We start from the raw sequence: 26,356 nt of genomic DNA on the forward strand, positions 1-26,356 counted from the left end.
GATAGCTAATAACAAGAATAAATTTATGTGTAACTATATTTAAATATATTACTCAACCAAAATAATTAGCTTTCTGTCATGGAAGTCTGTAACCTCCAGAAGATTAACAATAACAAGTGCTCTCGAATGTAAATATTGAGACAATATTTAGGAAATAAAGGGAATCTTTAATTATCAAACAAATCTGAGAAAGACCAAATTATGAAAGAGAAACATCAGGAAAAAGTATTTATCAGAGCGAGACCCTGTCTCAAACAAACAAACAAAAAAGTATTTCTCTTAGGAGAAATAATTTAATAGAGATAAAAATGCTTACAATGAGCATAATTTAAAAATTTATAAATATAAAAATATGCAATACAAACAAGAATAGGCTACTGTTAAGAAGAGGAAAAATTACATATTGAAAATTTTAAAATTTGCTTGTGAGTAAAACATAAAACAACTCAATAAATTTCAACAGAAGAACTAAATGGAATAATGAACAATTTGAGAATAAATTTTTGAGCTGGAAGTTTGATCGGGGAAAATACAATTGAAAGTTTAACTGGAATTTTTATAAAATAGTTCCAAAAAATAACCTAGGGAATAAAATAATCAAAGAGACAATGGAAGAATATATAGTTCAATAAACACATACTGAAAACGTTCACACTATCCCTTTGAAAAGTAATGGAAACACTGTCTACAATAATGAAAGTGATGTTTTAGTTAATTTTGAAAATATGCTCAAGAATCTGAAGAATAAATATATTTTTTATAGGCAAACATCAGAAAAATATTAAAAGATCTTCAGTTTTTAGTAGTCATACTAGATCCTAAGCAAAATGAAGCAATAGCTTTCAAAAAGGGTATGAACGATAGATAACACTAAATAAGTTCATACATAATGTGAACAACTAAAAATAATGATTTGAGAATAAAAGTATCTTAGCGTGAGACTACATAAATTATTATGTAAAATAGTTGGTGTACTCACTGGAATACTAGAGTAATGGCTGAAAATCATACAACCCCCCCAAGAAAAGAGAATAAATGAAAGCAAGCAACAACAACGAAACAAAACACCTGGAAAGGAAGTAAAAATAAAGACTAAATAATAAATGCACACTCTGACTATAAATCAGTAATCACAATAACTGGGTTTAGATAAAATCCTTCTACTAATTTTCTCATGTTGAGTAAGGAACAAACAACTACAATATATATCATCATGTGCTTTTTAAAATGAGACATAACAATGTGAACAAAACAGGGAAATTTCTCCCCTCACAAAGACTGCATTCACCTGCATTATCACTGTGGATTCATCTCAGAAGTTTTAATTTCCTTGAGAATGTGGCTATACCAGGTATTAGATATCCTTGAGCCAGCCCAGCACCATCAGCCCACTATCATTCAAAATATAATTCTGGACCTACTTACATCAGAATCACTTCGGATACCTTTAAGAAAGTCAAAAATCACACTTTCTAAAAGAAAAGTCTGAAAATATGCATCTTATCAAGCACCCCAGTGCCTCTTCATACAGAAATTTAAAAGCCACTGCTCCAGACATTTATGTTTAATATTATGAGCAAATAATAGGGAGCAAAATATTTGAAGCTAAATTGAATTTCTTTTTTTTTTAAATTTTATTATTATTATACTTTAAGTTTTAGGGTACATGTGCACAACGTGCAGGTTTGTTACATATGTATACATGTGCCATGTTGGTGTGCTGCACCCATTAACTCGTCATTTAGCATTAGGTACATCTCCTAATGCTATCCCTCCCCCATCCCCCCACCCCACAACAGTCCCCAGTGTGTGATGTTCCCCTTCCTGTGTCCATGTGTTCTTATTGTTCAATTCCCACCTATGAGTGAGAACATGCGGTGTTTGGTTTTTTATCCTTGTGATAGTTTGCTGAGAATGATGGTTTCCAGCTTCAACCATGTCCCTACAAACGATATGAACTCATCGTTTTTTATGGCTGCATAGTATTCCATGGTGTATATGTGCCACATTTTCTTAATCCAGTCTATCATTGTTGGACATTTGGGTTGGTTCCAAGTCTGCTACTGTGAATAGTGCTGCAATAAACATACGTGTGCATGTGTCTTTATAGCAACATGATTTATACTCCTTTGGGTATATACCCAGTAATGGGATGGCTGGGTCAATGGTATTTCTAATTCTAGATCCCTGAGGAATCGCCACACTGACTTCCACAATGGTTGAACCAGATTACAGTCCCACCAACAGTGTAAAAGTGTTCCTATTTCTCCACATCCTCTCCAGCACCTGTTGTTTCCTGACTTTTTAATGATTGCCATTCTAACTGGTGTGAGATGGTATCTCATTGTGGTTTTGATTTGCATTTCTCTGATGGCCAGTGATGATGAGCATTTTTTCATGTGTTTTTTTGATGCATAAATGTCTTCTTTTGAGAAGTGTCTGTTCATATCCTTAGCCCACTTTTTGATGGGGTTGTTTGTTTTTTCTTGTAAATTTGTTTGAGTTCAGTGTAGATTCTGGATATTAGCTCTTTGTGAGATGAGTAGGTTGCAAAAATTTCCTCCCATTCTGTAGGTTGCCTGTTCACTCTGATGGTAGTTTCTTTTGCTGTGCAGAAGCTCTTTAGTTTAATTAGATCCCATTTGTCAATTTTGGTTTTTGTTGCCATTGCTTTTGGTGTTTTAGACATGAAGTCCTTGCCCATGCCTATGTCCTGAATGGTATTGCCTAGGTTTTCTTCTAGGGTTTTTATGGTTTTAGGTCTAACATGTGAGTCTCTAATCCATCTTGAATTAATTTTTGTATAAGGTGTAAGGAAGGGATCCAGTTTCAGCTTTCTACATATGGCTAGCCAGTTTTCCCAGCACCATTTATTAAATAGGGAATCCTTTCCCCATTGCTTGTTTTTCTCAGGTTTGTCAAAGATCATATAGTTGTAGATATGCAGCATTATTTCTGAGGGCTCTGTTCTGTTCCATTGGTCTATATCTCTGTTTTGGTACCAGTACCATGCTGTTTTGGTTACTGTAGCCTTGTAGTATAGTTTGAAGTCAGGTAGCGGGATGCCTCTAGCTTTGTTCTTTTGGCTTAGGATTGACTTGGCAATGAGGGCTCTTTTTTGGTTCCATATGAACTTTAAAGTAGTTTTTTCCAATTCTGTGAAGAAAGTGATTGGTAGTTTGATGGGGATGGCACTGAATCTATAAATTACCTTGGACAGTATGGCCATTTTCACGATATTGATTCTTCCTACCCATGAGCATGGAATGTTCTTCCATTTGTTTGTATCCTCTTTTATTTCATTGAGCAGTGGTTTGTAGTTCTCCTTGAAGAGGTCCTTCACATCCCTTGTAAGTTGGATTCCTAGGTATTTTATTCTCTTTGAAGCAATTGTGAATGGGAGTTCACTCATGATTTGGCTCTCTCTTTGTCTGTTATTGGTGTATAAGAATGCTTGTGATTTTTGCACATTGATTTTGCATCCTGAGACTTTGCTGAAGTTGTTTATCAGCTTAAGGAGATTTTGGGCTGAGATGATGGGGTTTTCTAGATATACAATCATGTCATCTGCGAACAGGGACAATTTGACTTCCTCTTTTCCTAAATGACTGCCCTTTATTTCCTTCTCCTGCCTAATTGCCCTGGCCAGCACTGCCAACACTATGTTGAATAGGAGTGGTGAGAGAGGGCATCCCTGTCTTGTGCCAGTTTTCAAAGGGAATGCTTCCAGTTTTTGCCCAATCAGTATGATATTGGCTGTGGGTCTGTCATAGATAGCTATTATTATTTTGAGATACATCCCATCAATACCTAATTTATTGAGAGTTTTTAGCATGAAGGGTTGTTGAATTTTGTCAAAGGACTTTTCTGCATCTATTGAGATAATCATGTGGTTTTTGTCTTTGGTTCTGTTTATATGCTGGATTACGTTTATTGATTTTCGTATGTTGAACCATCCTTGCATGCCAGGGATGAAGCCCACTTGATCATGGTGGATAAGCTTTTTGATGCGCTGCTGGATTCGTTTTGCCAGTATTTTATTGAGGATTTTTGCATCAATGTTCATCAAGGATATTGGTCTAAAATTCTCTTTTTTGGTTGTGTCTCTGCCTGGCTTTGGTATCAGGATGATGCTGGCCTCATAAAATGAGTTAGGGGGATTCCCTCTTTTTCTACTGATTGGAATAGTTTCAGAAGGAATGGTACCAGCTCCTCCTTGTACCTCTGGTAGAATTCAGCTGTGAATCCATCTGGTCCTGCACTTTTTTTGGTTGGTAAGCTATTAATTATTGCCTCAATTTCAGAGCCTGTTGTTGGTCTATTAAGAGATTCAACTTCTTCTTGGTTTAGTCTTGGGAGGGTGTATGTGTCGAGGAATTTATCCATTTCTTCTAGATTTTCTAGTTTATTTTCATAGAGGCGTTTATAGTATTCTCTGATGGTAGTTTGTATTTCTGTGGGATTGGTGGTGATATCCCCTTTGTCATTTTTTATTGCTTCTATTTGATTCTTCTCTCTTTTCTTCTTTATTAGTCTTGCTAGCAGTCTATGAATTTTGTTGATCTTTTCAAAAAACCAGCTCCCGGATTCATTGGTTTTTTGAAGGGTTTTTTGTGTCTGTATTTCCTTCAGTTCTGTTCTGATCTTAGTTATTTCTTGCCTTCTGCTAGCTTTTGAATGTGTTTGCTCTTGCTTCTCTAGTTCTTTTAATTGTGATGTTAGGGTGTCAATTTTAGATCTTTCCTGCTTTCTCCTGTGGGCCTTTTTAGTGCTATAAATTTCACTCTACACACTGCTTTGAATGTGTCCCAGAGATTCTGGTATGTTGTGTCTTTGTTCTCTTTGGTTTCAAAGAACATCTTTATTTCTGCCTTCATTTCATTATGTACCCAGTAGTCATTCAGAAGCAGGTTGTTCAGTTTCCATGTAATTGAGTGGTTTTGAGTGAGTTTCTTAATCCTGAGTTCTAGTTTGATTGCACTGTGGTCTGAGAGACAGTTTGTTACAATTTCTGTTCTTTATGCTGAGGAGTGCTTTACTTCCAACTATGTGGTCAATTTTGGAATAGGTGTGGTGTGGTGCTGAAAAGAATGTATATTCTGTTGATTTGGTCTGGAGAGTTCTGTAGATGTCTATTAGATCCGCTTGGTGCAGAGTTGACTTCAATTCCTGGATATCCTTGTTAACTTTCTGTCTTGTTGATCTGTCTAATGTTGACAGTGGGGTGTTAAAGTCTCCCATTATTATTGTGTGGGAGTCTAAGTCTCTTTGTAGGTCTCTAAGGACTTGCTTTATGAATCTGGGTGCTGCTGTATTGGGTGCATATATATTTAGGACAGTTAGCTCTTCTTGTTGAATTGATCCCTTTACCACTATGTAATGGCCGTCTTTATCTCTTTTGATCTTTGTTTAAAGTCTGTTTCATCTGAGACTAGGATTGCAACCCCTGCCTTTTTTTGTTTTCCATTTACTTGGTAGATCTTCTTCCATCCCTTTATTTTGAGCCTATGTGTGTCTCTGCATGTGAGATGGGTTTCCTGAATACAGCACACTGATGGGTCTTGACTTTATCCGATTTGCTAGTCTGTGTCTTTTAACTGGAGCATTTAGCCCATTTACATTTAAGGTTAATATTGTTATGTGTGAATTTGATCCTGTCATTATGATGTTATCTGCTTATTTTGCTCGTTAGTTGATGCAGTTTCTTCCTAGCCTCGATGGTCTTTACAATTTGGCACGCTTTTGCAGTGACTGGTACCGGTTATTCCTTTCCATGTTTAGTGCTTCCTTCAGGAGCTCTTTTAGGGCAGGCCTGGTGGTGACAAAATCTCTCAGCATTTGCTTATCTGTAAAGTATTTTATTTCTCCTTCACTTATGAAGCTTAGTTTGGCTGGATATGAAATTCTGGGTTGAAAATTCTTTTCTTTAAGAATGTTGAATATTGGCCCCCACTCTCTTCTGGCTCATAGAGTTTCTGCTGAGAGATGAGCTGTTAGTCTGATGGGCTTCCCTTTGTGGGTAACCCGACCTTTCTCTCTGGCTGCCCTTAACGTTTTTTCCTTTAACTTTGGCAAATTAAACTGAATTTCTAATCTGATAACAATAACCAAAATTTTTGACTTGCCAAGAAAGCTGAGGTCTTCCCATTCTAACAGTGTATTCTGAAAGAAGCAGCAGTAGATTGGCTATATTAATGATTTCCAGAACACATATTGAAAAATTAAATAAAATATGCTTAATGGCTTTTGGGTATTAATTTTTAACTCTAAAAAATTAAATGAGATGTGCTAAAAACAACATGATATATAATTTTAAGATAATACATATAGAAAAATATAGGAAGAAAAATGTTTACAAAGTGATTCATTGAGGGAATGTTAATATCACTATAATAAGCAAATTACATATACATCAGAACATTCAAGAGAAACTAATATTTCATTCACAATTAAGTGAAAACACTAAAAGATGGTCTAATATCCTTAAGAAGAAATGGGCAGGCCCAATTTGAAGAATTAATTAAAACTTTACTGAAGTAAACAGGAAATAATAGGATTCGAATAGATGAAGATAATCATGTTGCTACTTTTTAGGAGGATTGAATATATTAAGTCATCTTAATTTAAATTATAACTTCAAAACAAATACCATTTCTAGTAATAGTCTAATGGAAATCAAAATGCTAATTTTTATGCATAATTGTACATATTTATGGAGGTACATGTGATATTTTGATTCATGCATACAATGTATAATTATCAAATCAGAGTATTTAAAATGTTCATCGCCTCAAACACTTTTTATTTCTTTATATTGGGAAAGCTCCATATATTTTCTTCTGGCTATTTTAAACTATATTATAAATTCTCATCAACTATATTCACCCTAAAGTGCTACTGAAGACCAGAACTTATTCTTCCTATCTAACTGTGTTTTTGTACCTATTAACCAACCTCTCCTCAATCCCTCTCACCCTTCCCAGCCTCTGATAAACATCATTCTATGCCCTACCTTTATAAGGTGAACTTTTTAGCTCTCACATAAGAGTGAGAACATACAATGTCTTTCTGTGCTGGCTTTATTTGTAGTAACATGGATGCAACTGGAGGACGGCATGTTAAGGAAAATCAATACACTAATCCTTAATTTTATATTGAAGAAACTATGTACAAGAAAATAGAAGAATATTTTTTCCCAGATCGAAATATACTATAACATTATAATAGAATCATTGGCATATGCTTAGGATTAGGATTTTTTTAAATTCTGCTTTATTTTCTTCTGTGTGTGTTCCCTAGGAAACAGACTCTGAGATGGTTTAATGTGTCAGTTGTTTATTTGGAAATACCCTTGAGATCAACAATTGAAAAAGGCAGAAGGATCATATTATTTCATTCTTGCATTGCTGTAACTATCTGAGACTGGTTAATTTATGAAGAAAAAGGTCTAATTCACTCATGGTTTCACATGATGTACAGGTAGTGTGGCTGAGGAGGCCTCGGGAAACTTAAAATCATTGCAGAAGGCAAAGAAGCTGTCACGTCCAACATCGCTGGAGCAGGAGGAAGAGAGAGCAAACGGGGAGATGCTACACACTTTAAAATACTCAGATTTAATGAGAACTCTATTACAAGACAGCACTGGGGTGATGGTGATAAACCATTGAAAACCACCCCCATGATCCAATCACCTCCCACCAGGCCCCACCTCCAACACTGGGATTATAATTCAACATGAGTTTTGGGTGGGGACATACAGCCAAACTATATTATTCCACCCCTTTCCCTTCCCAAATCTCATGACCTTCTCTCATTTTAAAACACAATCATGCCTTCCCAGCAGTCCCCCAAAGTCTTAACTCATTCTAGCATTAACTCAAAAGTCCACAGTCTTATCTGAGACAAGTCTTATCTGAGACAAGTCAAGTCCCTTCAACCTATGAGCCTGTAAAATCAAAAACAAGTTAGTTACTTCCAAGATACAACGTGCGTACAGGCATGGGTAAATGCTTTCATTCCAAAAGAGAGAAATTGTCCAAAATGAAAGGGCTACAGGCCCCATGCAAGTCTGAAACCCAGCAGGGCAGTCATTAAATCTTAAAGCCCCCAAATAATCTCCTTTGACCCCATGTTTCACACCTAGGCAACACTGACGCAAGAAGTAGGCTCCCAAGGCCTTGGGCAGCTCCGCCCGTGTGGTTCTGCAGGGTACAGCCCCCACAGCTGCTTTCATGGGCTGGCATTGAGTGCCTGTGGTTTTTCCAGGAGAACTGTGTAAGCTCTTGGTGGATCTAACATTCTGGGGTCTGGAGGATGACAGCCCTCTTCTCATGGCTCCAATAGGCAATGCCCCAGTGGAGACTCTGTGGAGGGGTTCCAACCCCACATTTCTCCTCCACACTGCCCTAGTAAAGGTTTTCCATGAGGGCTCTGCTTCTGCAGCAGACTTCTGCTTGGACTTTCAGGCTTTTCCTTCCATACATCCTCTGAATTCTAGTCAGAGGCTCCAAGCCCCAATTCTTGCCCTCTGTGCACTTGCAGGCTTAACACCACAAGGAAGGCACCAAGGCTTATGGTGTGCACCCTCTAGAGCAGTGGCCTGAGACATATCTGGGACCCAATTAGCTACAACTGGAGCTGAAGTGGCTGGGACTTTTCCTAATCTTCCTGTATTCTTTTGAGCCCTCCAAACTGTTCCAGCCTCTGCCTGTTACCCAGTTCCAAACTGCTTCCACATTTTCAGGTATCTTTATAGCAATGTCTCACTTCTCTGGTTCCAATTTTCTGTTTTAGTTCATCCTCACATTGCTATGCTATAAAGAACTACCTGAAATTGGGTAATTTATGAAAAAAAGTTTAATTGGGTCATGGTTCTGCAGGCTGCATAGGAAGAGGAAGCATGGGTGGGTAGTCTCAGGAAACTTACAATCATGGCATAAGGCAAAGGGGAAGCTAGCACATACTAAATTGCTGGAGCAGGAGGAAGAGAGAGGGAAGGGGATGTGCTACACAATTTTAGAGAACCAGATCTTGTGAAAACTCTATCGTGAGACTGCACTAGGCGGGTGGTGCTAAACCATTGGAAACAACCTCCGTGATCCAACCACCCCCTCATCAGGTTCCTCCTCCAACTCTGGGGTTTACAATTCAACATGAGATTTAGGTGGAGACAGAGCCAAACCATATCAGGGATAAAAGAGAATTGGACAGAGGAATAAATTGAGCTGTAATGCAGGCCCAGCAATTGCCCCAGCCCGACTTTTGGAGTGTTCTGGAACTAGCATGGCTGAGTTGTCCTCCATTTGCAGAGATGATCTTTCTACCTCCAAATAGTGAACGATCAGGTATACACTCTTCAGATAGGGAATTCGGGCCAAGGCTGCTCCCTGTAGCTGAGGCAGTCTATGAGAAGCTGACATATAAGGATATATCTGCTGATTCCCTGCACCTGGGGGTCTGGAAGTCTTAAAGTGGGGTCTGCAAGACACATCATACTGTTCTCACAGAATATTGATGATACACTTGTCAAAGCCTTATTATGTCTTTCATTCTCCACCAGAAAGCATAAAAGGTTTGCCCCCAGTGACAGTTTTGTTCAAAATGTTTCTACTTAGCACGTTTAACTTTCTATACTTGTAGCTTATCTTGTGCTTTGAAATATTTAAACATATGGGGATGTCAGGAAATAAATAGTGGACATCTGTATGATAATTACTGCAGTCTCAATTTATAAATTACTTTTTTAATTAACAAAACTAATATATATTCAATGAATAAAATTAGCAAATGAAGTACAAGACACAAACACCATTACCAAAGAAAAGAAAAAATCATTCACAGATCCATTAACCAGTAAATTTTTCTAGACTACTTTAATCTGTTTATTTTCCCTACTATTTTATCAGTTAACAATATAGAAAATATTCTTCATGTCAAAAATATTCTTATATAACATATTTCTTCAACTTCTGTCCTGCATATCTTAAAAAGAAATATGATATATTTAACTCTCTAGTGTTAATTTTATTTTATTATTTTTCTATTATGTGATTAATAAATAAATAATTGTGTATATTTACGTTAGCACACATCAGATTATTGTTCATTTTTAGATATTAAAGTTTTGCCCTTTCTTTTAAGTGATATTCTCAGACAGTGTTTTTTTTTCATATTTAAAGTGTAAAGCACCCAAAATAGATGTGTGTCTGACTGAAGGCTGGTGAGGCTGTTCACTGTTAGAATGAGAGCCCAAGAGAAGTATCCTAAGCCACAGACCCTTGACTGTCTATTAAAGACTTTTAGGGGAACAGTGAATAAGCATTAGAGGCAAATAGCAAGAAAATATAATGAGATCAGGAAATTTCACTAAAAATTAATTGAACAATAAACTTTATATATTTCTAAAAGACAAATGTATTCAAATTTCTGTTTTCTTCTATCATTTTGAGTAAAACAATATAAGAAAAATGAAAAGTGTTTACAAAGATTTTAAGATTGGCTGAAGTTTGATGCTGACATTAGATCTGAATGGAAATAGCTAACATAAAAATGTATCTCAAAACAGCAGTGGATACCAACATTTTATGGAAGGAGTTTCTTTTCCAATAGAAAAAGGAATATCATTGGATTACATGTATAAAATGAAAGCATGATGAATTTTAGTGTGGTAAAATTGAAGTTTTCTTTATACAGTTTTAAGTATGTATTAACTTTCAGTTTACATCAGCATAAAAAATTTTAAAGCTTCAATTTTATCTTCATTATAGAAATACATGATAAAAACCTCCTTTCTCTTTATTCTTACTATCATTTCTTACATCTGGTAGGGAATAAACAACACTAGGTCCCTGGTCTTTAGCTCTGACTTGCAGAATAGAAATCTGATAGCTCATTCTTCTCTGAGTTCCATGTTTATGGAAGGGAAAGAAAAATATTCATATTTCCCTAATGTTTTAGCAGTCTTTATTCTTTTTTTCCACAAAATGTCACATTTTTTCTGTTGTTTAATTAAATTAACTATTGCATAGTTACACGACTGAGATGGTCAGAGTGCTGATGTTGCAGTCTTTCCTAGAGCAGGCATATGAAATTCAGCAGGATATATACAACTTCATAAAGAAATGTGAAACTCAGGTATAAAACAAACTGGATTTTATAAACATTATACCTCATGGACAACAAAATACATAATGGAATTCTAAAAATTATTTTAGTGAGTGAGTAACCTATCAGTTTATGTAAATATTGATGATTATACTTTCTGTGTATAATCTGTTCTTTGAAGATAACTAGTTAATCAAAATGCAAAAGCACTGCCTTGTAATGATGCAAAATAGTTAATAAAATTGCATTGTTATTCATTCAGAAATTTAGTTGACTTGTGCTTTAGGGTGACAAGTTGTTGGTAAGTTTTTAGTAAATATCTGGCCAACAGAAGTGTGCTAGAGAGCTGTCAAGTTACCTCACACATGTTCATGTTGTGGCTTTTGGCAATGACGTAAGAAAGTTAAAGCAGCCAACGTGTTCTTGATATTTCGGCTTGAATGCAGAATACCTCCTCATAAGCATTGTGATTTCACTTGTACTCTGTGTCACAAAACTTTCCAGACCCTCACTCTTCCCCAGGAATTTGGGGATTGATGTTCATGTTCTTTTCGGCTTGAGATATGATCTAACAGGAAAGTGTTGAACCTGAAAATTTTATGGTTCATATCAAGGGCTCATGCTGCCTTTTGTTCATCGCTCCATTCATTTTTTTTCTCCAAGACTATTTTCCAAATTTACCTTCTCTTCATCCCATATATCTATATAACATGGGGACATAATTAACTTTCTCAAAAGCATTGAGCCTGTCATCTATGCTCACCAGTCCTGAATCTAGTTGCTAAGAATGTAAATGCAAAAAAAGGCTTAGTACTGGCTTATGCTCTTCTACTAACTTATGTCATTTTGATCAAGTCTCTTTAACCTGTGGCAGCTAGTGGGGTACATATACAAAAGCAATGTGTAAGTCTTCTTGACTCTCTTGCCTGAAGAACAGAATAATGGATGCTTACAGGTTTTGTGTTTTCTCTTTGCTTAGCATTTTAGTGAAATGGAATGAAAAGGAACACTCCTGGTTTTACTATACACTGGAAATATTAACTTTTGTTTTTGATCCAGTATTTGAAGGCAGCATTTATTATAGCTTTTATAAAGCTCCCTGCTTTTGTGAGACCACAGGCAAATGAAAATGCGCCCAGGATAAATTAGATTTTTTTGCCTTCAACTTAATATAATGTAAAAATTTAATATTTTCATATCAATCTATTTCCCCACAGGAAATAATGCACTCAAAAGAGGCAGTTGACATGAGTTTAGGAAGAAATTATTTAAAAGTTGGTGGAAACCAAAGGGAAAGGGTGAATAAGCCGAGGGCTAATACTAGTGAGATGTTGCTTCTCTCTGACTTGAAGGGTGCTGGAGGGGAGAGCCATGATAGTTGCACAGAATTAGTGGTCTTTCATAGGGCAACACCTCCACTGGCAACTGGCCACCTCAGCAGTGAGGGAGCTGGGGGAATAAGTATTACAACGGCCTTTTCTTCCCAATCTCTAATCTTTGACTATAAACTCATTGTTCATTTTTAACCAAAGCTCAAGGGTAAAGAAGTCTTCTTGTTGTCCACATGTAACAACCTTTTAAGGCAAGTTAGCAAAGTAGAGAATGTGGGAAAGGAGACATAAAGGAAAAAAATGGGGAATAACTAATACACCTGTAAATTGCCATGGAAATGTGCAACATGGAATGCCTGAGCCACGGACAGAAGTATTTTTGTACCCCCATCATAGATCAGTCTCTGTCAGACATAGCTAAAATTCCAGTGACTTTTCTAAAGTAATGACAAAACTGCTCATCATTATTGAAAACCTTATCAAGGAACATATCTATCCATATTACTAAGAAAAACACTGCTGGGAAGTTGGAGCTCCTATAAAGAAATATGCTTGAGAGAGCAAAGCGGTATGAGCAATCATGAATATATGATGTAAGGTATGATTCTGCTTGGGCTGCCATAACAAAACACCACAGACTGGGTAGCTTAAACAACAAACACTTATTTTCTCACAGTACTGGAGCCTAGAAGTCAATGGCCTTGCTAGCAAATTCAGTTTCCGGTGAGGCTCTCTTCCTGCTTGCAGCTGCCTTCCTACCGTCTGCATATGGCCTTTCCCTGGTGCCTATGTGTAAAGAAAGAGAGAGGGAAAGAGGAAGAGAGGAAAAGAGACAGAAACATTAGAGAGAGAGACACAGAGAGGTAGAAAGATCCCTGATATCTCTTCTTTTTTAATTTTTATTTTTATATTTTTGAGCCAGGGTCTATGTTTGCCAGGTTGGTCTCGAACTGCTGGCCTCAATCAATCTTCCTGTCTCAGACTCTCCAAGTGCTGGGATTATAGGCGTGAGCCACAGCACCCTGCCAGTGTCTCTTCTTGTAAGGAAACTAATTCTACAGCATCAGGGTCCCACCCTTATGACCTAATTTAACCTAAATTACTATTAAGAAATTAGAGGCCCATTCTTCACACATAGCCACACTAGGGTTTAGGACTTTAGCATGATTTTTTTTTTTTTGACAGGAAGTAGGAACAAACATTTGTAACGAACAGCAATGGAAAACATAGTGTTAAGACTTCACATTATAAAATTTTTTCAAAGGTATATAATTTTTAAAAAATACTGTTCTAAAATTTATTCAAGATCCTTTATAAAAGAATATTGACAGCTTATCTTTTAAGTATGCATTTATTATTTTGGTCTTAAAACTGTAAAATTTGGAAAGTAAAGAATCACATCGCCTGTAACTATTTACTCAGATATAACATCTGTAAATATTTAGTTTCAGAATTTTTCTCTTTGTATAATACTTGCCAAGTTAAAATTAAAAAGATTCTTAATTTCAGGATTATTTAGAAAATGTAATCACTAATGTATATGGACTCTTTCAAAGAAGAAAAGGTGTAATTCAAACTTATTTAAGGAATTTTTGGGTCTCTGTCCCAAAATTTCCTTTAGTTGCAGTTTAATATAGAATCAACTTGATATATTCTATAATCTTATTTATATTGTTTTTATGCTTGTATGACCTCTTTTATTTCATAATGAATGAAAGATAGATTATTCTTCTCATTTTTATGCAGGGCCACCATTATCCTAGATAGTATTTTTGAAAGTATTTCCACCAGTGAATCATGCCTCTGTATAAATCTGAAGTTATATTTTTCTCCAGATAGATGTAACCCGTCTAGGACACATACTTTCATAAAGTATCAATGACATGTTTCAAAGTTCATCATTTTATTTTTGTATCCTTGCTTTTAGTCTCACAGGATCCAGTCAAAATGATATTTTCCAAAGTAACTTAGATTAGTATTTTTCTTCTCTACCACATCAATGTGGTTTTGCTATTTACTTGTAATACAGTGAGAATCATTAGTTATAGTTATTATTTCAGTTGGGGCTCTTCTAGCATCCTGGATAAATGTTTTTAGAACTTTACAAACAGTACAATTAACTGTGGTATTACACTTCTATGAATTCTGACAAATGCATATGTCCCTCAACACAGTCAGGATATAGAACAATTCTCACTCCTAAAATTCTCTCATTCTCTCATGCTGTTTCTTCATAGTCAGTCATCCTCCTCTATACTCCTATTAATTTTTCAGTTTTATCAAAAAATTATAGTTTACAAAATGTTCTTTAATTCTTCTTTTAATTTCTCATAAAAAATGATGTTTTTCACTTGTCTTTTATAATTGTATATAGTTGTTCATTCTTTCCAGATTGTATCCAATGTGTAAAATGCTTTATGGTTTCCACTTCTAGGATTTGTTTATAAATTTTTCGGACACTTTGTTCATTAAACTTTTTCCTGAATTATTATTCATTCACTCCTATTTCTTTATTTTGTTTTAAGCGTTATTATTTTTCCATCATCTTGAGTGGAATCTTAATTATTTCCTTGTATCACTATGTAGCTGTCAGAAAAATGAGGACTATAATTTTTTTGAAACATGCTTTGTCTACATTATATTTTTATTTTTATGATTTAATTCTAATTATGTACTCCTAATTATTCTTTGTGTGTAGATATTCTATAATTTTTGCTATGATTTTTTGACCAAGGCATTATTTAGAAAAGATGTTTTTGGTTTTAATATTTAAATATATTCCCTACTCATTTTATTTAGTTTTAACTTATGTTTAAAAATGTAGTATTACATATATTGAAATTTATTGATTTTTTGGATAGCATAATATATGGTTAAGTTATATGATCATATTCAAATTTTGTACTTGAAATAAGATACATTTTCTATTCCTAACATATAGATAAATAAATGGTGTTTTGCTTATTCATACAATGGCATGCTATACAACATTTGAAATTATTAAACTACATTTTTAATACAACATATATATATGTCAGAAGTCTGAAAAAGTTAAGTTGCAAAAGAGTACACATAAGTAAACATAGAGTAATGCCATTTTTATAAATTTGAAAGTAAACAATACATTACTCATTCATTAATATCTCCATGCGGTGAAAGTATAAAAGCACATTATACTTATGAGAATAATATTAATCAAGTACAGGATAGCGCTCATTCCTGGAAGAAAAAAAGAAAGAAGACATGGAGATGGAATAGTCGTTTTATCTGTAAAATTTTGTGTGATATTTTTTAAAAGAGAAAAAATATTCAATAAATAAAGCAATATATTGACATTTGCTTAATTTTCATTCCACAATATAAGAATCTTAAAGATCCCACAATTATAATTATATACATACACACACACACATACACACACACATACATATGTATTTTAAGAAGTGAAAAAAATCTGAAACAGAGACTTCTGCTTTCCAGTCCAACATATGTTTCCAATCCAACATATAAGAAGCTGGAAGTTGTCACCACACTATAACAAAAGTAAAAATAAAAGAAGCTAAAAAAAAATCAACAACTATTTTTGATACAGAATAGTATCAAGACCCAGTCATCGGAGGCCCCCACACTTTTGTGAGTTTTATCTCCAGGAAATCGATGAAGTTTGCACAGAGAAAAGATCCCTCATGCTTCCAGCAGGGCATGGGGAAGAAGAACCATCTTACAATATGCCAGAGCATTCTGTTCTTCATTACAAGGTCTTCCCTCAGAAGAAACAATTTAACCAGACCCTAAACAGGCTTGGGTTTTGTCAGCGCTTAACTGACCTATGTAAAGGAAAAAAACTCAACTTCATTACTCTCTGAATTATTTTTCACCAAAGGCATTAGGCATGAAAATGAACAAGCACATGTGAAGTTTACTATCCAGTGGTACAAACTCCCTAAAAGACTGAGACCTACTCATGTAACAATAGAACACTACCCATTCCATCACAACTTACCACCACATTACTAAAGGCCTATTTAGAGCCGTTCCTTTTACCCACATCCAGTGGTCAAGAAAAAATTACAAGAAATACTAAAAAGCAAGCAAGCAAACAAACAAACAAACAAAAACACACAGTTTGAAGAGCCTCAGAACCAGATTCAAATATGGTAGGAAAGTTAGAATTATAAGACTAGGAATTTAAAACAGTTATGACTAGGATATTTAGGGCTCTAATCAGTAGAATAACATCATTAAAGAAAAAAGGACAATGTAATCATAGAGATGGAAATTCTCCGAAAAAAATGTTAGAGATCAAAATCACTGTAACAGAAATAAAGAATGCCTTTGATAAGCTTATTGGTAGACTGAACACAGCTGAGAAAAGAAACTAGGAGTTTGAGGGTATTTCAATAGAATGTCAAAAGTGAAAAACAAGAAGAAAAAGGACTGAAAATTAACTATCAGAACAGAATGTTCAGAAACTGTGGAACAACTATAAAAGGTGTAACATACATGTAATGAGCAATCCAGAATAAGAGAGAAAGGAACAGAAGTATTGGAAGTACAATGACAACATTTTCCCAAAATTAATGTCACACACCAAACTGCAGATTTAAGACGCTCAGAGAAAGCCAAGCAGGATACATGCCAAAAAAATTCATCTATGCATATAATTTTTAAACTACCGAAAATTATAAATTTAGAAAACCCAAAAGAAGCTAGACATGGGGAATAAGGTTTTTCCGTATATACATTGGAGTAAATATAAGAATTACATCTATCTTCTCAAAAACCATACAATGAAGAAAGAGTGGAGTAAAATATTTAAAGTGTTGAGAGAAAAAAACCAACAATCTATGATTCTATCCTCTGAAATATTATCCTTAAGAAGTGAAGGAGGGGCAGGAGGAACAAAGTCTTTCTCAGACAAACAAAAATTGAGGGAACTTGCTGACGGTAGAGAAGGAACATGATAAAGGTCAGAAACTCAGTTCTACATAAAGGAAGAACATCAAAGAAGGAATACATGGGTAAAATAAAAACTTTACTCTTAGTTTCTCTACCAGATAACACTTTATTAAAAATAACAATAGCAACAATGTGTTAAATAATGTATGCTTATGTATGTATACATATACTTATATGTCTATGTATAAATAGAATAAATGACAGCAATAATATAAGGGATAGAAGAGAGAAATTAGGGTTGTTTTGTTATTATAAAGTGCTTGCACTAATCTCAAGGTGATATATTGTTATCTGAGAGTGAAATTAGATTAGATGTAAATGTATATTGCAAATTCTAGGGCAACTGCTAAAACATGTACAAAAAGAAGTATAACTAATATATTAATAAAGGAGACAAGCAGAATTATAAAATGTTCAACTAAAATCACAAAAAGGAGATAGAGAGTAGAAGACAAAAATAAAGAAAAAACAAGAGTAACAAATAAAAAACAGTAATGAATATGGTAGATATTAATACAACTATGTCAATAATCACTTTGAACACCAATGGTCTACCTGTACCAATTAAAAGACAGACTTGTCAGAGTGTTTCAAGAAATAAGACCCAACCGTACATAGTCTATAAAAAGTTCACTCAAAGATTAATAAAGATTTAAAGTAAGTGGACAGAAAAAGATGCACCATGCTAAGATTAATTTTCTAAAAAGCAGAAGTAGCTATATTAATTTAAGACAGAACAGACTTCAGACCAAAGGAAGTCATCAGAAATAAACAGGTGCAATACATAATGATAAAGTGGTCAATTATCCAATCAGATATAACAATTGGTAATGTATATATGTCTACAATAGAGTCTGAAGACAAGTGAGGCAAAGCTGACAGAATTACAAGGAGAAAGAGATGAATACATTATTATAGTTGGAGACCTCAATACCTCTCTATCAGAAATGGACAGATTCAGCAGGCAGAAAATTAGTAAAGACATACATAAACTCAACAACATCATCTGTCAAGTGAATATAATGAGCATTTATAGACTACTTTATACAACAATAGCAGAGTACACATTCTTCCCAAACTCATGACAAGCATTCACCAAGATAGGCCATATTGTGGGCTATAAAATACACCTTAACAAACTTAATAGAAATCATCCAATGTCTGTTCTCAGGCCACAACGGAATTAAACTAGAAATCAATAACAGAAATAGAGCAAGAAATTACAAAATATTTGAAGATTAAACAACACATGGGTCAAAAAAGAAATCTCAAGAGAAATTTAAAAGTTTGAACTAAATGAAAATGAAAACATAAAATGTGTGGGTTGGAGTAAAAGCAGTACTCTGAGAGAAAACTATAGCATTGACTGCATATATTAAGAAAAAGAAACATTTAAAATCAATTAATTTCAAATTTGAAAAACTAGATAAAGGAGACCAAATTAAGTCCAATATAGGCAAAAGAAAAGAAATAAAAATTAGAGCAGATATCAATGAAATTGAAAACAGGAACTCAAAAGAGAAAAGTTAATGAAAACAACAGATGATAATTTTGAAAAAAAATCAAAATTGATAGGCCTCTAGTGCAGGCTAGCTAAGAAAAAAATAAAAAAGGACACAAATTATTATTATCAGATATAAAAGAGGGGATATCACTACAGATTCCATGGATATTAAAAGATAGTAAAGGAGCATTGCAAACAATTCTGTGCCCCTAAATTTTATAACTTATATAAAATGGATTAATTCACTGAAAGACAAAAACTGCCAACACTCACACAGGAAGAAACAGACAACCTGAATAGGGCTTTACCTATTAAATAAATTCAATCAATAATTAATGACTTTACAAAACAAAAAGCATCAGGCCTAGATTGTTGTACTCATGAATTCTATTACACATTTAAGGAAGAAATTACATCAGCTCTATACAATGATTTTCAGAAGATAAAAGCAAAGGGAATACTTCCCAGCCAATTCTATGGGGCCAGCATTACCCTAATACCAAAACCAAAGACATTACAAGAAAACAAGAGACCAATATCTCTCAGGAATATGAATGGAAAAATTCTCAACAAAATATTAGTAACTTGAATCCAATAATGTTTAATAATAAACCATTTCCAAGTTGGATTTATCCCAGGTATTCAAGACTGATTCAACATTTGAAAATTACTTAATGTAATCCATTTCATTTACATGTTAAAGAAGAAAAATTACGTAATCATATCCATAGATGCACAAAAGGCATTTAACAAAATTTAACATCCATTCATGATAAAACTTTCAGCAAGCCAGGAATAGAGGGGAACTTGATCAACTTGATAAAGCATAGCTACAAAAATCCTATAGCTAATATCATATTTAATGATGTGAAACTCAAAGCTTTCCCACAAAGATTCAGAACAAGGCAAGGATGTCCCCTCACAGCTTTTCAACATTGTACTTGCAGTCTTAGCTAATTCAATAAGACAAGAAAAGGATATAAAAGATACACAGACTGGAAAGAAAGAAATAAAATTGTCTTTCTTCAAAGATGACATGATCGTCTGTGTAGAAAGTCCAAAAGACTCAACAAAATCTCTTTGATGTAATAAGTGAGTATTGTAGGTTTGCAGGATACAAAGTTAACATATAAAAATCAAACACCGGCCTGGCACCGTAGCTCAGCCTGTAATCCCAGTACTTTGGGAGGCCCAGGCAAGTGGATCACCTGAGGTGGGGAGTTCAAGACCAGCCTGACTAATATGGAGAAACCCTGTCTCTACTAAAAATACAAAGTTAGCCGGGCGTGGTGGTGCATGCCTGTAATCCCAGCTACTCAGGAGGCTGAGGCAGGAGAATCACTTGAACCTGGGAGGCGGAGGTTGTGGTGAGCCGAGATTGCACCATTGTACTCCAGCCTGGGCAACAAGAACAAAGCTTCTTCTCAAAAAAAAAAAAAAAAAAAAAATCAAACACCTTTTAATATACAATCAATAAACAAGTTGAATTTGAAATTAAAAATGCAATACTATTTACATTAACATCCACCGAAAAGAAAATACTTAGATATAAGTTTAACAAAATATGCACAAGATCTGTATGAGGGAAAACCCAAAACCTTGATGAGACAAATGGAAAAACAACTAAATAAATAGGGATATATTTCGTGTCAACATTTCAGTTCTTCTCAACTTGATTCAATGCAATCTCAAGAAAAATCCCATCAAATTATTTTGTGGATATAGATACAACTGATTCTAAAGTTTATAGAGAGAGGCAGAAGACTCAAAATAGTAAACTGAGTTACTGACAGAGAACAGAGAAGATTGACACTACACTACTTCAAGACTTACTCACAAAGGTACAGTAATCAAGTCAGTATGCTATTGGCAAAATAACAGACAATTAGATCAATGGAACAAATAGAGAGAGCCCAGAAGTAAACCCACATAAATATGGCTAACTAATTTTTGACAAAGGGACAAAGGTAGTATGTTGGAGTGAAGATAGTCTTTTCAACAAACGGTGCGGGAATAACTGGACATCAACATTCCAAAAAATGAATCTAGTCATAGACTTTAAGGCCTTACATACTTAGCACAAAGGAAGTCAGATCGCTCAAAGACCTAAATATAAAACTCAAAAATGTAACATTCCTAGAAGATAATGGAGGGATACCTAGATGACCTTGGGTATGGTGATAATGCTTTAGATAAAACACAGAAAGCACAATCCATGAAAGAATCATTGATAAACTGGATATCATTAATATCAATAACTCCCACTCTGTGAAAGACAATGTCAAGAAAATGAGAAGACAAGTCACAGACTAGAAGAAAATATTTGCAAAGGACAGATCCAACAAATAACTGTTATCGAAAATATACAAAGAACTCGTAAAACTCAAAAAACTCTTGAAACATTAAGAAAAATAAAACCTTGATTTAAAAATAGCCCAAAGACCTTATCAGAAACCTCACCAAAGAAGATATTCAGATAGGAAATAAGCACTCATATGAAAATCCACATCATATTTCATTAAGTAAATGCAAATTTTAATAATAATGAAATACTACTACACACCTATTGTAATGCTGAACATGCAGAATACCAACAACACTGAGTGCTGGTGAAGATATGGAACAACAGGAACATTCATTCATTGTTGTTGGGAATGCAAAATGGAAGACAGTTTGGCAGTTTCTTATAAAGGTAAATATACTCTTATGATACAATCTAGCAATTGTATTCCTTGGTATTTACCCAGAGGAGTTGAAAACTTATGCCCAAACATATAACTGCACAGGGATGTTTATACCAACTTTATCCATAATTGCCAAAATGTGTAAGCAACCAAGATGACCTTCACTAGGTTGTTAAATAAACAAACTTTGGTACATCCAGACAGTGAAATATTTTTCGATGCTCAAAATAAATACTTATCAAGCCATAAAAAGATATGTAGGAAAACATTAATGCATATTATTAAGCGAAAAAAGCCAATCTGGAAAGACTACATAAGATATGATTCCAAAAATATCACAGTCTGTAAAAGGCAAAACTGTGGAGATAGTAAAAATATAAGTTATGTTCAACAGGGAGGTAGGAATTAATAGGCAGAGTACAAGGATTTTTAGGGAAACTATTCTGATAGTGTAATGGTAGATATATGTCATTGTACGTTTGTCCAGATCTATAGAATGTACTACGTTAAGAGTGAACACTAAGGTAAATTATGGACTCTGGTTGATAATGAGGTGTCAATGTAGGTTCATCAATTGTTATAAATATATCATTCTCATGGAGTGTGTCCACAACGGGAGAGTCTATGCATGTGTAGCGGCAGATGGCATATGAGAAATCTCTGTACCTCCGATTTAATTTTGCTCTAAACCTAAAACTATTTTAAAAAATAAAATCTATTTTAAAAAACAAAAGACAAATTTGATTAAGTTTATGGAGGCCTGGATGTCTGTAGAATTCTTTAGTAAAATGAGAATTCAATAACATTATTATATTAACAGTAAAATATCTACAGAAGTTACTATGCCTCATAATTTATTAAGGAGCTTAAATACATTAAATATACAAACTTCATTAATAAATGTAATTATCTGTAATTTACCAGTGATGTCACAACATAAGGCAAATTATATAACTTGTCTCAACATGGTACAGAGTAAAAGAAAAAAGTAATTCTACTTCCATCTTCAAATCTATGTTCTTAATCACAATACAGTAATATTCCCATTATACATCTTCACCGCAATGTGCCCTTTTGTTTATCTTAAACAATTTTTCCTGGAATTTTCAAATTAATATTTTTTCATTTCAAAATTGCTTTTTATTACACTATTCAACATATTTTCTCTTTATTTTGCTACATAGTTTTTCCTTTAGATATATGTTTTATCTATGTCAGTTTTTTTTCTGTCTTATATGTTCTCTCTAATTATTGCCTTCTTTAGACCCCTGCATTTTGTGTATAAGATATTGCTCAAACTGCATTTCAATGTAGTTTTCATGGAAATATTAATGTTAGTTATATACATGAACTTTATCAATATCAGAAAAATTAAAAATTGTGTATTACCATATTCAAAGCTCTTACTAATCTTACAGTTTTAAACAATTTTATCTAAGCACATTTCTTAAACTAATTTCACATCCGTCACAAACAGACGTAAGCATAAGCACACATATGCCTTTTTTCTACATGGGATATCTCACACTGGGCAATGTTACTGTGCATATTTTCTTAGGTGTGCTGTTTTTGTCACTGAGTTTTATGTCTTCAATATTGATTTTGTTCGGCCGATTATATTGTTTAGCTACTGTGATGATCCTCTTTCTTCTTAATGATTTTTTTTTCATAACCCAGCTCTTTTATATTCAGTTTTCCTATTACTCAGATTTTCAAATTTCACATTCTCTTTAAATTAAGGATGCAGTTGTGGTGCTAGAATAACGTGGGTTGTTTAAAATTTCTTTGTTATATTAAATCTTCTTTCTAAGCATGTTTAAAATCAGTCTTTTGCAAGATTTTCTTTTTCTCCTTCTCCTACCCTTTGTCCTTCACTGCTATTGCCTCTCTACAAAATTATTCCATTATTCCCATTTATTTTGGTATTATTTAGTTTTGATCAGAACCCACAAATATCTAGACAAACTATTTGCCTGAAAATCACATATATGGGCTATTTTTTTTTTTTTTTACTATTTCCTGTTTGAATTCACACCTAAAAACTTTACTGTGGAATATCTGATGTGTAGTCACTGTTCAGACATTCAGTTACCTGTGAGTGGAGAGAAGAACCTATGGATGCAGTTAATGCTAAAGTCTATATTTTTTAAAAAAAAAAAATCTAAATTTCATGAAAGTTGGTCGAATATCTTCAGTTCTTCTTATCCATAAAGTGATTGGTATATCTTGCTTCACTTTGCAATGTAATGACAATGAAAATTGAATTTAAATACATTCTATCTACTCTCCACTCCAAAGCTTCTTTTGGTCTGCTACTACGATTTTTGCTTGTAGGATGTTTACACTATTGCTTGCTCTCCACTCTTACCATCAGACCATATCTTTTCTATTTAGGGATTTAGTCAATGAGCAAAAGTGATGATGTACAATTAGGCCATCTTTCCTTTTGTACTGTATTGATAAGCCCTGATGAAATTTACTGAAAATAAAATTTATTGTCTCCTGTAAAACACACACATATGCACAATTCTGGTCTCTCTATATTGGAAAATATTTGTAGGATATTTTAATATTTATTTTACTTACTTCCCACGAACGTTTCCATGCCATTCATTAAGAGAGTTTTATATGATTTCCACTGTCCTCTTTCATTTGCTCCAAATTCTATTTAAATTTCCATAAAACTGTGCATTTGTGTAATGAAGCTAGAGGCATTCTCTTTCAGTAGGGATGATCTTTTTCACTTCTTTTTCTTTAGCTTGGTTCAATGTGAATAAAGAAAATTTTACAAAGAGGCATAAATGCTAATTCTTTTTCATTTAAATTTTATCTCCTAACTTTTAAATTCAACAATATAATTTATAATTATTCTCTTAAAAATGTGTTCTTTACTGTTTCTGTCGGAAACATAAGCCTAACAAGTTTTAGCAATTCATTCAGTCTGATGTTTTATGACACTGTGGTGTCCCAGCCCAGGAAGAACATGTTGGTATATCCAGTTTGCGTTTATAAGAAATTAAACTGGTCAGAGCTGTGGCTATAGATTTAAGAATTAAACATAGAAGAAAAATAACAAAATACACAAAAAGTAACACCTTTTAAGTTATTCTGAATCTGGAGTCCTGGAAAGACGATAGGGGTTAGTTGTAAAGTTAAGAAGTGGTACTGAGTTCAGTATTTGGAATAAATTTCATTTTTTCTTTACTTGTAGATTTGATGCTGGATTGACATCACACACACACACACACACACACACACACACACACACACACACACACCCAATGAGCCACTGACTGTTTTTTAATAGAAGCAGCAAATAGAGATATTTATTCCATATTATCTACAATAGCATTTTGTGGCATCACTGTCTAACTGAAATGGGAAAATTGGAACAATTATATTTCCAAAGTCTGCAGACTATCATGGTAGGCATTTTGTACATAGAAAAAAATACAGGCCTAAAGAGAAAGTTATAACACAATGCTTGAATATATAGGGTTCTTCAGGTCATTACAAACTAATTACTCTCAGTTTTAATCAATTATCTTGCTTCTATTATTTTCAACTCAGAAACTCCAGTAGAACCACACTCCAATAAAGACACGGGAATTTTCACTGAAATTTTTGTGACTTGTCTGTTGGCCCTAGATATTAAGGCTCATTGAAAATGTGGGGCTGGATGCAGTGGCTCATGCCTGTAATCCCAGCACTTTGGGAGGCTAAGCAAACCTTGAACCTAGGAGGTCAAGGCCAACTTGGGCAACATAGTGAGACCCCATATCTACAAAAAATAAAAATATTAGCCATGTGTGGTGGTGTGTGCCTGTAGTCCCTGCTATTTGGGAGGCTAAGGCAGCTGGATCCTTTGAGTCTAGGAGCTGGAATTGAAGCCAGCTGTGATCCTGCCACTCCCCTCCAGCCTGGGTGACACCAGCCTGGGCAAAAAAGTGAGAATCTGTCTCAAAAAAAAAATTAAAAATAAAGTATTAATAAAATAAATTGCAGCTATTTGCTATATCACATTTCTCCACATTGACTCAGGAAACTTCTCTCTTCAGAATTTCTCACTTTGTATTGTTTTGTTAGGTTCAGTTGTGAGGTTTTCATATGTTGTTAGGATTTATTTTCAATGTTAAAGCAACACATTTAAGAGATGTAACATGTTTTAAAATGTTCATGTTGTTATAATGGATGTGGTATTGGGGCAAATCTAACTTTTTATGATGCTCTTTAAATTTTGAGTTTGCATGTTTAACAACAGTCAGTTGTTACTGATTATGACAAGCTGTACCAGTTATAAAAAATGCATAATTGCACACAAAGTTTCAATTATGGTTCCCTTAATTACCAGAATAAAATTTCATTAACTCCTTGCTTGTATTTCTTCTGTCAAGCAAAGCAATATTTTTTGATCACTAAGTGAAAACTCAGTTTGTTTAGAATTACTGAAATATTTTCCTTTTATTTCACTTTATTATTAAAATGGCTTTGGCACTAATTTTAAATGGTATCATTTTCTTTTCTATTTCATCCAAATGTACTCAATCTTTAATGTGGTAACTGCCACGTAGTAAAACATAAGTAAATATTTGTTGAGTATATGAAAATAAATGATATAAAAAATAGAAATTTGGTGAAAATTTATATATTTTTCCTCTAAAATCAAAAGCAATGACTGATAAGAAAAAAACATTATACAAACTTAAAACAAAGTATTATAAAAAAATTATACAAACTTAAAAATAAGCATTTAAATTTAGTAGCCTAGTAAGGCC

Source organism: Gorilla gorilla, chromosome 4 (assembly GCF_029281585.2).
Source record: "Gorilla gorilla gorilla isolate KB3781 chromosome 4, NHGRI_mGorGor1-v2.1_pri, whole genome shotgun sequence".
NCBI lineage: Eukaryota > Metazoa > Chordata > Mammalia > Primates > Hominidae > Gorilla > Gorilla gorilla.